This window comes from Thalia democratica, chromosome 1 (genome assembly GCF_965202585.1).
Source record: "Thalia democratica chromosome 1, ktThaDemo2.hap1.1, whole genome shotgun sequence".
NCBI classification, from domain to species: Eukaryota; Metazoa; Chordata; class Thaliacea; order Salpida; family Salpidae; genus Thalia; species Thalia democratica.
In genome coordinates this window covers 115,162,765-115,174,957 of record NC_139165.1, presented here as the reverse complement: position 1 = coordinate 115,174,957, position 12,193 = coordinate 115,162,765, and positions in this window count along the sequence as shown.

Here is a 12,193-nt window from a genome sequence, read left to right as displayed (position 1 = left end):
CGGAAAACATCGTTCTATATAATTTAAAGACGACTCAGAAATAGTAGCTAGGTTGTAACATTTAGCTAAACAATAAAATACGACAGCATTTTTAACTGTTAACTTTTCTTGAAAGATTTTGCTGATCTTTATGATTTTGTCTTCTTTTTGCAAAAGCTTATTTATTTTCAAAGCTAAAACGATATCATATTCTTTCATAGTTGGTGTATCTAAAATATTAATTATGTATAAATATCATATTTGTAAATTTGCTTAGAATAGTTGATAGATTTTTAGAACTAGAAATCTACGTAATTGATAACAATATAATGTTTTATTACATAATGCACTTACAATTTTATATATAATAAAAAGTAAAAAAATTAAATTCAATAAAATTTTTTGTAATTATTGTTAAAAAATAAAAAAAATATATATTATAGTATTACTTTTTTAAATTTAACATTTTAAGATATGGTTGTCTACTAGCAGTTCTCTGATAGGAGATTTGGCTTAGCGCTGTTTATAGATGTTTAGTAAAATTTTAAACTGTGAAAAAAAAAACCGACAAAAATATAAATCTGGCGCTTTACAACAAAATTTGAAACTCAAGTTTGATATATTTTGGTTTAAAATTGTTATCAGATAAAAATGCATTAAAATTAAGTAAGATATAAAATCACAAAATCTTTTAAAAACATAGAAATATCTTAATTGTCATTTTAACACCTTTGTAGTACTTATTAAATACAAAGTTTATCAAAATAATTGTTTTTATTCACTTATCTCATTTTATAGAACTTAATTTTGTAACAGTTTCTTTATATCCACTATTTTTTGAGATATAATAAGAAGAAGTCGAAGAATTTAATAAAATCCTCAGATAAATGCAAAATTGAAATGCAAAAAGAGACTTTTTTGTTAGAAGAATATCTTTTCCTACACTTTAAACAGTCTTTTTTAAATCTTAAGTAAATAATAAACCATACTATTGTACCAAAAAATAAAGTTGTCTTTTTTTAACTTGAAAATACATTTTTCAAATAAGCTTCTCTATTTTTGGGTCATATTTTTACTCAATCTTTACAATAAATTTTTTTTAATAACAAAAAATATCCCCTGAATACTTAAGTCTGAAAAAAGATGGGTAAGATTTTTTTTTTGATTTTTTGGATTTCTGATAAGCTTTACTCTAAAAATATTCCGGTAAATTAGATTAATTAGTAACAATTAAATAAAATGACTATATCTCAAGCGTTTTATATTCCTTTATAATTGAATTAACTATTTATAGTTCACCTTTATAATTAACATAAAAGTTAATATTAAGATTGAAAAATATCACTAACTCATAATATGCTCTTTGTATTGATTCATTTAAATTTTCTTAATATAGTTTACAGTTTTCAAATTTTTTTAAAACTTTTTAATAACGTCTAATATCAATCCTAAGTCTTTTCTTTTAAATTTTTGATCCTTTCTAAGCATAAAAGTTATGCTTTAACTAACAAATTAAGTCCATACAAAATTAAAATTAATAAATATTATTAAAACTAAATATAACAAATAGATCAATCTAAAATATTTTTTAAATTTTCTTACCTGTACTTTCAAAAGTGTTGTAAGCTCGTACACTTTTATTATCTAACTGTTTTGTTAAAAACTTCATGCATTTGTTTTTAAAACAATCAACTACTGAACTTTTACAAGTTGCACCAACACTTGCTAATTTTTCATGGTTATTATCAATTATTATTCTTTTAACATCAGTGTGGTCCATATTACTTTCACCTGACATAACTTGATGATACTTTGTTTAATCTTGTTATAAAAAATCTGAAAATATTAGTTTGAATATGTTTAGCTATTTCAATAGTAATTTACTTATTGACTAAGAAGAATATTCAAACTTATAGTTTATTATGAAAAAACTTCGGTGACTAACTAGTTTTTAACTTTAAAAACTACAGTTTTAAATAAAAAAAAATCTAATTATCTCAAAATAATATTTATAAGTTTAAAAATTTAACTTGATTTCTGCTTTTTTTTTTTCAAAAAAAATAAATTTATAAATTTTGTGTTTTTTAGCACTTAAAATATTAGGATGTAACAACACTTTTAAAGATTTTATTTTTTATAAACCCACATTAATTGAAAATACTTTGTTAATAAACATGAATAAAACTGTGAACTTGTAATGTGTAATTTTTTTAATAGTTTTCAAGTACTAAACTAAACAATAGAAATAACAAAATATTCAACCACCCTATAAAATTGATAATATTCATTTAATTGAGCTTATACTTTTATTTTGTAATTCACAGATACCTAACACTACAAATAATAGACATCATTATAAATACTACAATATTGTTTAAATAAAAACGACTAATATGTTTAAAGCTGTTAAGACAGGGAGTGATATATGATTTAAAATAAAGAATTTAAACTTATATTTATAGAATAGTAGTACAGTAATAAAGATAAACATATTATAACAAAAATAAAATTAAGAAAAAACACTTGAAATAATTAAAACTATATATAATAAAGTAAGCCAACCTGAGTTTTGATAAAAAGATCAAATGAGCCTGAATCAAACTAAGTAGAGTTTGTAAAAACTATTTGAATATTTGTTACATTAAACTTACCACTAAATTTCACGAGAAGTAAAAAGAATCAAATAGTTTTAGTTTGTTTTTAAAAACTTTATAAAGCACGTTTTAGATAGTTATAATAACCCTAAACTTATGTCTAAAATACTGGCCTGTGATTAAAACTAGATTGAGTTCATTTTAGAAAACCTAAATAGTTCCGAGTCATGCAGAGGATTTTCTTTATTTATCTATCTTTGGTAATTATTTATTTAGTTATCCAGAATGTTTGAATACTCTTTACAAACTATTATGAATTTCTATTATAAAAAAAACCTCTTGGGTTAGCCCGAAATATATACAAATATCCTTAGTTATTTTGAGTGTGTGACAACCCTTATATTATAATTATATATAAATAAGTTTTTTAATTCCGGATACATAACAACATATTTTATTCTAAAAACTTTATAAAATAATCTATTGTTCTCATAAAAAAACATTTTAAGGTTAATAAGTTCCAATAAAGTTAGTTTTCTTAAGTTTATTCTTTTAACCTAGATTGAATAAAATTTAAAATGAAAAAATTGTAGTCAACACAAATGCATTATACACTTCTTTTTAAATTCAATTAAACATTTTTTTTTCTAATATTAAGGACTTTTAAGGTGGTAGGGGTCAATTTTTTTTAGGTGTAAATGCTACATCAACAGATAAGCTAAAATTTAATTTTTTAATTAAAAACTTCATGAAGTACGATTTCAATTTATTTGGCCACTTAAGTTTATCTTAAGATGATGTTATTAACTTTTTATACGTTTTTATCTTTATAACTAGATTTATGAAGAAAAAAATAGTAGGGATTTCTTTAAATGCTTACAACTAAATAAATAACGAAACAATTACTTGTATTTATAAAGTATTTAAATTAATAGAATTAAATTGTAGATCGAATAAAAAGAAAGAGTGGCACTGCTTACTGTAATAACATTGAGTAAAAAAACTTTAACAAGGTGTCAATTTTAATACAAGAAAATAAAGCCTTAACTTAAGCCAGTTAGTCTGAGTCACCCTGTCTTAATATAACTTAAAAATATTATTAAGCAAATAACTTGACATAAATTACTCTTAATCCAGCTTAAGAGACTAAAGGTTTCGGTTTCTAAATATGAATAGTAATAATAAAATATATAGTTTTAAATAACTTTAAATTTACAAGAAAGGTCAGCTAGCCTGAGTTATGGTGTATGGCAACAAAGCAACCCTGTAACTAGCAATAGTAGTTTTTATAAAACTTGAAAAAAAAATCTCTTAAAAAGCAGTAGAAGTTTTGGAATAATGTGTAATTTAGTATAGAGCTGCTTTATAAAAAAGATTTTTGTTGTTTTTAGTCACTTAAGGTTTTTTTAATATTTGAAACTTTATACTTCATTTAAAAACTGTTTATAAAAACTTTTGACCTTCTCAATTAAAAAATAAAGGGTATATATAAGTTTCAAAAACATTATCCCACTATACACATCTATATTTTTTTACAAGACTTACCTTGCAAGATAAAGCTTTACTGAACTTTAAAAGTTAATTAAAAATTATGTTTTTTCTAAAAAGTTACTTAAATTTCCTATTCATTATTAAGCTTTTGTAAAAGAGGTTAAGTTAGCTTTTTGACACATTTATCTTTTCTAATGGCTTTAACTTTTAACAGTCAATTTAAATAACTGAGGACTTCTTGAATGTAATGATACTTAAATTAATTACTTTAATTAGGTGTGTACTACTCGATAACTGAAAGGTTTTTAGTAGACCAGGTCCTTAGCTCAAACTTTTAAAGAAGTTTTGTTTATCGTTCAAATAACTATATAGTAAATAGATCTTAGTTTAAGAATTAAGATGTATATTCATGACAAAGACATGACAAATTACTTTTTATTTTATACCAATGTGACAATTTATTTTAAAAATATTTTTCAAGGATTTTTGAAACACTTTTTTTATTTATTTTTAATACAAAATTAAACATAACTAACAAAAATTTTAAAATTTATATAACTACTAAAATGATACTCTAAATGTGTATAAGTTAAAATTTAAAATAATATAAATTTAATAAAGAATATTTTTTGATTATTATTGATATAATAGCCTTTTCATTGCTAAGTAAAGTTAAAAGTATAGAAATATAACATATAAGTTTTCCGGATTTTACATAATTTTAACATTCAAAGTTTTATCTTTATAATTTTTTTTTAAACTACTAGATTTTTTTTTAGCTTGAAATTCATAATCTATAATATAAATTCAAGTATAATAGCTACCTTAAAAAACTGATATAACTTTTGCTTTGATATTCTTTTACCTATTATTAAGTACCATGGAGAGATTTTAATTATATTTTGATTTTAAAGTAAAAACATATTGATTCACAGGTCAGGATGACATGATTATATTGTTTAGTGTATTTTTATTGCTTGCTTAGGATTTTAAGTTTAATAATTTTCCCTTTGTGTTTTTTAAGTGTTGAAATTATATCTTTTGAGTATTAGCCAAACAACATGTCACCAAAAGATTATTTTACATAAAAAAGATATAAATTATTTTTCATTACTTTAATTTTAATAAAAAAAGTAGAAATAAACATGAATAAATCTATTTAAAAATCTATCAGGGTGGCCACTGATTTTTTCAAATACTCGTTTTAATGTTTATTTAGTTTATAATTATAAACAGTGTGAAGTAGTGTTCAACTAAATAAGATACTGTAAAGCTACTTTAAATGTGTCTTTTTTAAATTGATAATGACAAAAAGTCTATTTTATGTTATACTTTTTTGTTAAATCAGAATTTTAGTACTTAACATGTAAAATGTATTTAAAACTACATTTGTTTTAATTATTCTTGTTCAAAATTCAATATTTTTTAAATTTTATTTCAAAAATTTTTCAAATTACAGGTTTTTTAGCTTATTCCAGGTTTTGTTTTAAGTTTTCCATGTTTTGTGGACACCCTGACTTAACCTTGTAGATTGAAGATTAGAACTGATGTTTATCAAACATTATAAAATGAAAATATTACAATTAAAACATAAAATATTTCTTAATTTTCAAAATTTTCTAAACTAATTAATCTTCATTAAATTAATGTAATTGCATAATTATTGTACTCTTAAAATATATAAGTTTCACAGTTTACCCTTTGTAACACTGTTTTATTACTATATAAGTTAGCTTAAAACTTTAAATGAATTTAACTTATATTAACAAATGAATTAGAGGTCTTTTTTGTTGTAAATACTTATTAATATAAACAGGGATTCTACTGCTTTAGTCAAAAACTATCCTGAATGAACATTTTGTTGGCTTAAGTCACCCTAAAATTTTTGAAATCCTAAGAAAAATCTAAAAACTTTTAAAATCCACTAAAAAACAACTACTTCAATAAAATTGGGTATTAAATAAAAAATATTTCATCTTTTAAACTTACTTTATTAAAGTCTAAAACAATGGCCTATGATTTTCAAAATGTTAAAACAGTTCTCATTTTTCTAAATAAAATCATGACTATATAGAACAGCTTGACTTTAAAATCTAATTTAAAGTATCCTGTGATATCCTGATATTTTCAAAAATTTAAAAATAGTTTGAGTAATACGGAGTATCCTGATTGTGTGGCAACGCTGTACAATTATTTTTTTAAACTAATACTAATACTGATAATTTGCTTCACTAGGTATTTGTATACTAATTTTTTTCACTCAAATTTGTGTGGCCTGATGTTAAATAGGTCCTAATTAGGGCTTTGAAAACTCTCTAAAGATCAGAATATTTCAGGATTCAATCAAAGTGGTTGACACATATACAAAGAAAAACAACCTGTTACATTGGTTTCTGCTAGAATTCCATAAATAAAGATTATAAATGGTTTTTTTTTTTCAATTCAAAAATAATTATACTTTTTTTTTTTCAAAAATGACATGGTCTACTAAATTGTGGCAAATTGTTTAAATTTTATGATTACATAATTTCAATACTGATAAATAACTTGGAGTTATTAAAAATAATACAAATTTGAAAAAATTATAATTTAAATTAGTTTCTTATGTTCAAACTTCTACTTTTAGGATATTTTTAAATGGACAAAGAATTAAAAAGAAATAAAAGAGAGTAACAAACTTGTAGTAAATCTTTTTATTTATTAGTATTTTTTAAAATAACTAATACACTTTTTTTGTTTTATTAAACAACATATAATTTCTACTTTGATTAATACTTTTTATTTTCCATTACTACTATTGTATGAGCTGTGGCTATTGAACTAAATTGGCTTTTTTTGTTTTATTTTCTAAAGCAGTGAGTTGTTAAAAAATCAAACTCAAGTCAATAAATAACATTTATGTCTATTTAGCTCAAAATTATTGATTGAAACAATCTGAAATTGATCTCTAAAAACATATCAACAAAAAAAAGGGTAAAAATAGAAGAAAATTTCATATAAAATTTACAGCACTATGTCCAACTAATAATACACAGTTAATTTCAAAACGTTTTAATAATGTGGTATTTTCATACAAAAAAATATGATTTCAAATTAAACATCATGATTCTTTTGACCATTTATTTTTGTCTAGATCGTAAAAAAAATAACTTTAAATCTGTTCATTTTGAAATGGGTTTGATTGTAATGCTGACGTGTTTCCCCTAATATTTTCTGATTCAGCAAAATTTTCCAAGTTTCTTGTTTATTGATCTTTAAAAACATATTAACAAAAAAAAAAGGGTAAAAATAGAAGAAAGTGTCAATTATAAATTACAACACTATGTCCAACTAATAATACACAGTTGAGTTTAAAATGTTTTAATACTGTGGTATCTTCACACAAAAAACTATGATATCCAATTAAACATCTCGATTCTTTTGACCATTTATTTGTTGTCTTTATTATAACAAATTACTAGAAATGTGTTATTTTGAAATCTGGATTCTATTTTTTCCTTACTATTCCATATCTATTTGCCACCATACCCAAAAATATCATAAATTTATCAAAAATTAAACTTTATAAAATAAATATAATAAGAATGAGAAAATAATTGATACTTATGATAAAAAATTCTTATTTTGATGACTCAGCAAATATTAAGTGAAACACATCCACGTTTCAACAAAATATTTTGAAATATTAAATTTCTGTTTAACATGGGAAAAGCTTAAATTCAAATAAAAGTAGGTGTGTTGTGGTTTAAGAACAATTATTTTTTTTATAAAACTGACAAAAACTATAAAAGCCATTTTAGTTTACTAACCACAGAAAATAACATAATATCAGTGGAATGACACAAAATAATGACTCCTGTTTAAAATTTAATTTGAAATTTAACAGCTTTAAAGAATTAATGTAGCTTGTGTAGTTTTTCAAAGAAATATTGTTAGTTCAGGTGGTAGTAATAAAGATCAATCAAATACAGTATAATTATATGACGTCTTTACTAAGAAATTGTCATCAATCCCTGATATGATAAAACGTAATAGTAACCTCAATTTAATAGTTGTGAAAGACAAATTATTTTATACTGGTGTTAAAATAATAAAATCTATAGTTTTTGTCAACTTAATAAAAATTTAATTGCTCATAAACCACAACCCACCTATTTTTTATTTAAATGAAGCTTTTTCTTTTGAAAATAGAAACGTAGAAAATAAAAAAAAAAATTCATAAGAATCTTGTTGAAACGTGGAAGTGTTTCACCAAGTATTTGATGAATCAGCAAAATAAAGCTAAAACTTATAAATATCAACTAATTTATTATTTTTTATTATCTTTATCTTATAAAGTTTAATTTTAAATTAATATATAAAATATATGGATAAGGTGGCTAATAGATTTGAAATAATAAAGAAAAAAAGCAAATTGTGCTGACTCTGCAAATAATAGGGGAAACACATCCACATTTCAAAATAACAGATTTCTAGTAATTTGTTCCGATGTAAACAAATATAAATGGTCAAAAGAATCGAGATGTTTAATGGAAATTCATAATTTTTTGTGTGTTGATTTTTGTGTGTGTATTTAACATTTTGAAAACAACTGTGTATTATTTGTCGGATATACTGTTGGAATTTATAATTGAAATTTTCTTTTATTTTTAACAAAATTTTTTTTAATTAATTTTTACTGTCCATTTTTCTATTGTTTAGTTAATAACTTTAAGTTAATAAACACAAATCTTTTTAATTGACTTGAATTTTTTGTTTCAACAACTAACTGCATTGCTTAAAAAAGCCATTTTAGTTCAATAGCCACAGCTCATACCATAGTAGTAATGGAAAATCAAAAGTATTAAATAAAGTAGAAAGTACATATCTTTTACTAAAACAAAAAAGCTTTAATAGTTATTTTAAATATTATTAATAAATATAAAGTTTTTACTACAAGTTTGCTACTCTCTTGTATTTGTTTAAAAAATTTTGTTCATTTAAAAAGCTCCTAAAAAAAGAAGTTTGAATAAAAGAAACAGATATAAAATTAAAAATTATTCAAATTTGTATTATTTTTAATAACTCAAGTTTTTTATCAGTATTGAAATTATGTAATCATAAAATTTAAACAATTTGCGACAACTTAATAGAGCATGTCATTTTTGAAAAAAAAAAGTATAATTATTTTTGAATTGAAAAAAAAACTATTTATAATCTTTATTTATGGAATTCTAGCAGAAACCAATGTAACAGGTTGTTTTTTTTTTGTATATGTGTCAACCACATTGATTGAATCCTGAAATATTCTGCAATTTAGAGAGTTTTCAAATCCCTAATTAGGACCTATTTAACATCATGCCACACAAATTTGAGTAAAATAAAATTAGTATATAAATTGCAAGTGACACATATTATCATTATTGGTGTTAATGTCAAAAAGTATTTGTACAGGGTTGCCACACAATTAGGATACTTCGGATTACTCAAACTATTTTTAAATTTATGAAAATATCAGGATGACTCAGTATAATTTAAATTTCATTTAAAAGTCAAGCTGTTCTAGATAGTTTTGATTTTATTTAGAAATCTTTGAATTCTATTAAGATTTTGGAAATCCTAGGCCATTTTTTAGACTTCAAATGAAGTTTAGTTGAATTTATTGAAATACTTTTTATTTTATACCCAACTTTATACCTGAGTTGTTTTTGAGTGAATTTCAAAAAAGTTTTTAGTTTTTTCTTAAGAATTTTTAAAATTTCAATGTGACTCAAGCAAATAAATGGTCACTCAGGACAGTTTTTTGACTAAAACTTTAGAATCCTTGTTAATATTAATAAGTACTTAAAACTAAAAAGAACTTTTACTCATTTATTTATAGAAAGTTTATTTACTTTTAGTTATTAAGCTAACTTGCATAGTAATAAAACACTGGTACAAAGGGTAAACTATCAGACTTATGTATTTTACAGAAAACAATAACTATGCAATTAAGTTAAATTACTAAAAATTAAATACTTTAAAAATTTTGATTATAAAGAAATGCAATATGTTTGAAATGTAATATTTTCATTTCATAATCTCTGAAAAACATCAGTTTCAATCTTCAATCTACAAGGTTAAGTCAGGGTGTCCACAAAATATGAAAAACTTAAAACAAAACCTGGAAAAGGCTTAAAAACATGTAAATTGAGAAATTTTTGAAATAATTTTTGAATTAAATGGAACTTTAAACAAAAATCATTAAAAATTAATAGGCTAATACTGAAAAACTTTAATTTTAACACTTATAAACACAAAAGAAAAATTATTAAGCTTAAAATCCTAAGCAAGCAAAAAAAATACATTCAACAATCCAATCATGTAATTCTGACCTGTGAATCAGTATGTTTTAAACTTAAAAATCAAAATTCAAACAAAACCTTTCATGGTACTTAATTATTTTTAAAAAACATCAAAGCAAAAATTATATTTAACTTAAAATAAGAGTTTATAATGTGGCTATTTAACTTTAAAACTATGGTATATAAATTTCAGCCTAAAAAAATGAGAAATATAGTAGTTTTTGAAACAATTAAAAATAAAAAACTTTGATTATTAAAATAAATTAATATTTGGAAAACTGACATGTTTTATTTCTTTAACTTTAACTATACTTACTAATAAAAAGGCCATTCTATCAATAATAATAAAAAAACTCTTAATTAAATTTATATTATTTGTAATTTAAGTTCACACACATTTAAAGAATCATTTTAGTAGTAATGTAAATTTTAAAATATTTGTTTCTTTTGTTTAATTTTTTTTAGATATTAGAATTTAATTTTAGAAAGAAATAAAAATATATTATGTTTAAAAAAACCTGGAAAATTATTGTGAAAATAAGTTGTCAGTCTAGTATAAAAATAATAAGTAAAATTATTTTAGTTACAGTCTTTGTCATGAATATACAATCAATTTTTATTTCAATTTAGATTGAAATGATTAACTTAAGAAAACTAACTTTATTGGCACTTATTAAGCTTCAAATGATTTTTTTAGTAAAATCAATGAATTATTTTATAAAGTTATTAGAATTAAAAATGTAGTTATACATGCGGAAACTACAAACAAAAAACATTTATGTATAAAATTAAGATATAAGGGTTGTCACACACTCAAAATAACTAAGAATTTTTGTATATATTTCGGACTGACCCAAGATGTTTTTTTTATAATAGAAATTCATAATAGTTTGCTAAGAATATTCAAACATTCAGGATAACTAAATGAATGAATACCAAAGATAGATAAATAAAGAAAATCTACTTATGACTCGGAATTATTTAGTTTTTCTAAAATGAAATTAATACAGTTTTAATCTCTTGCAAGTATATTAGACATAAGGTAAAGGTTATTATTACTATGTAAAATACTCTTTTTAAAGTTTAAAAAAACAAACTAAATTTCTTTGATTCATTTTACTTCTTGTGAAATTTTAGTGGTAAGTTTAATGTAACAAATATTCAAATAGTTTTTACATATTCTACTTAGTTTGATTTAGGCTCATTTGATCTTTTTATCAAAACACAGTTGGCTAACTTTATTAAATGTAATTATAATTATTTCAAGTGTTTTTTCTTAATTTTATTTTTTTTATAATATGTGCATCTTTATTACTGTACTACTTTTCTATAAATATAAGTTTTAATTCTTAATTTTTAATCATATATCACTCCCTGCATTAACTCCTTTAAACATATTAGTCGTTTTTATTTAAACAATATTGTAGTATTTGTAATGATGTCTATTATTTGTAGTGTTAAGTATCTGTGAATTACAAAACAAAAGTATAAGCTCAATTAAATGAATATTATCAATTTTATAGGGTGGTTGAATATTTTGTTATTTCTATTGTTTAGTTTAGTACTTTAAAACCATTAAAAAAATTACACATTACAAGTTCACAGTTTTATTCATGTTTATTAACAAAATATTTTCAATTAATGTGGTTTTATAAAAAATAAAATCTTTAAAGTGTTCTTACATCCTAATTTTTCAAGTGCTAAAAAACACGGAATTTATACATTAATTTATTTTGAAATAAAAAAAGCAGAAATCCAGTTAAATTTTTAAACTTATAAATATTATTTTGAGATAATTAGATTTTT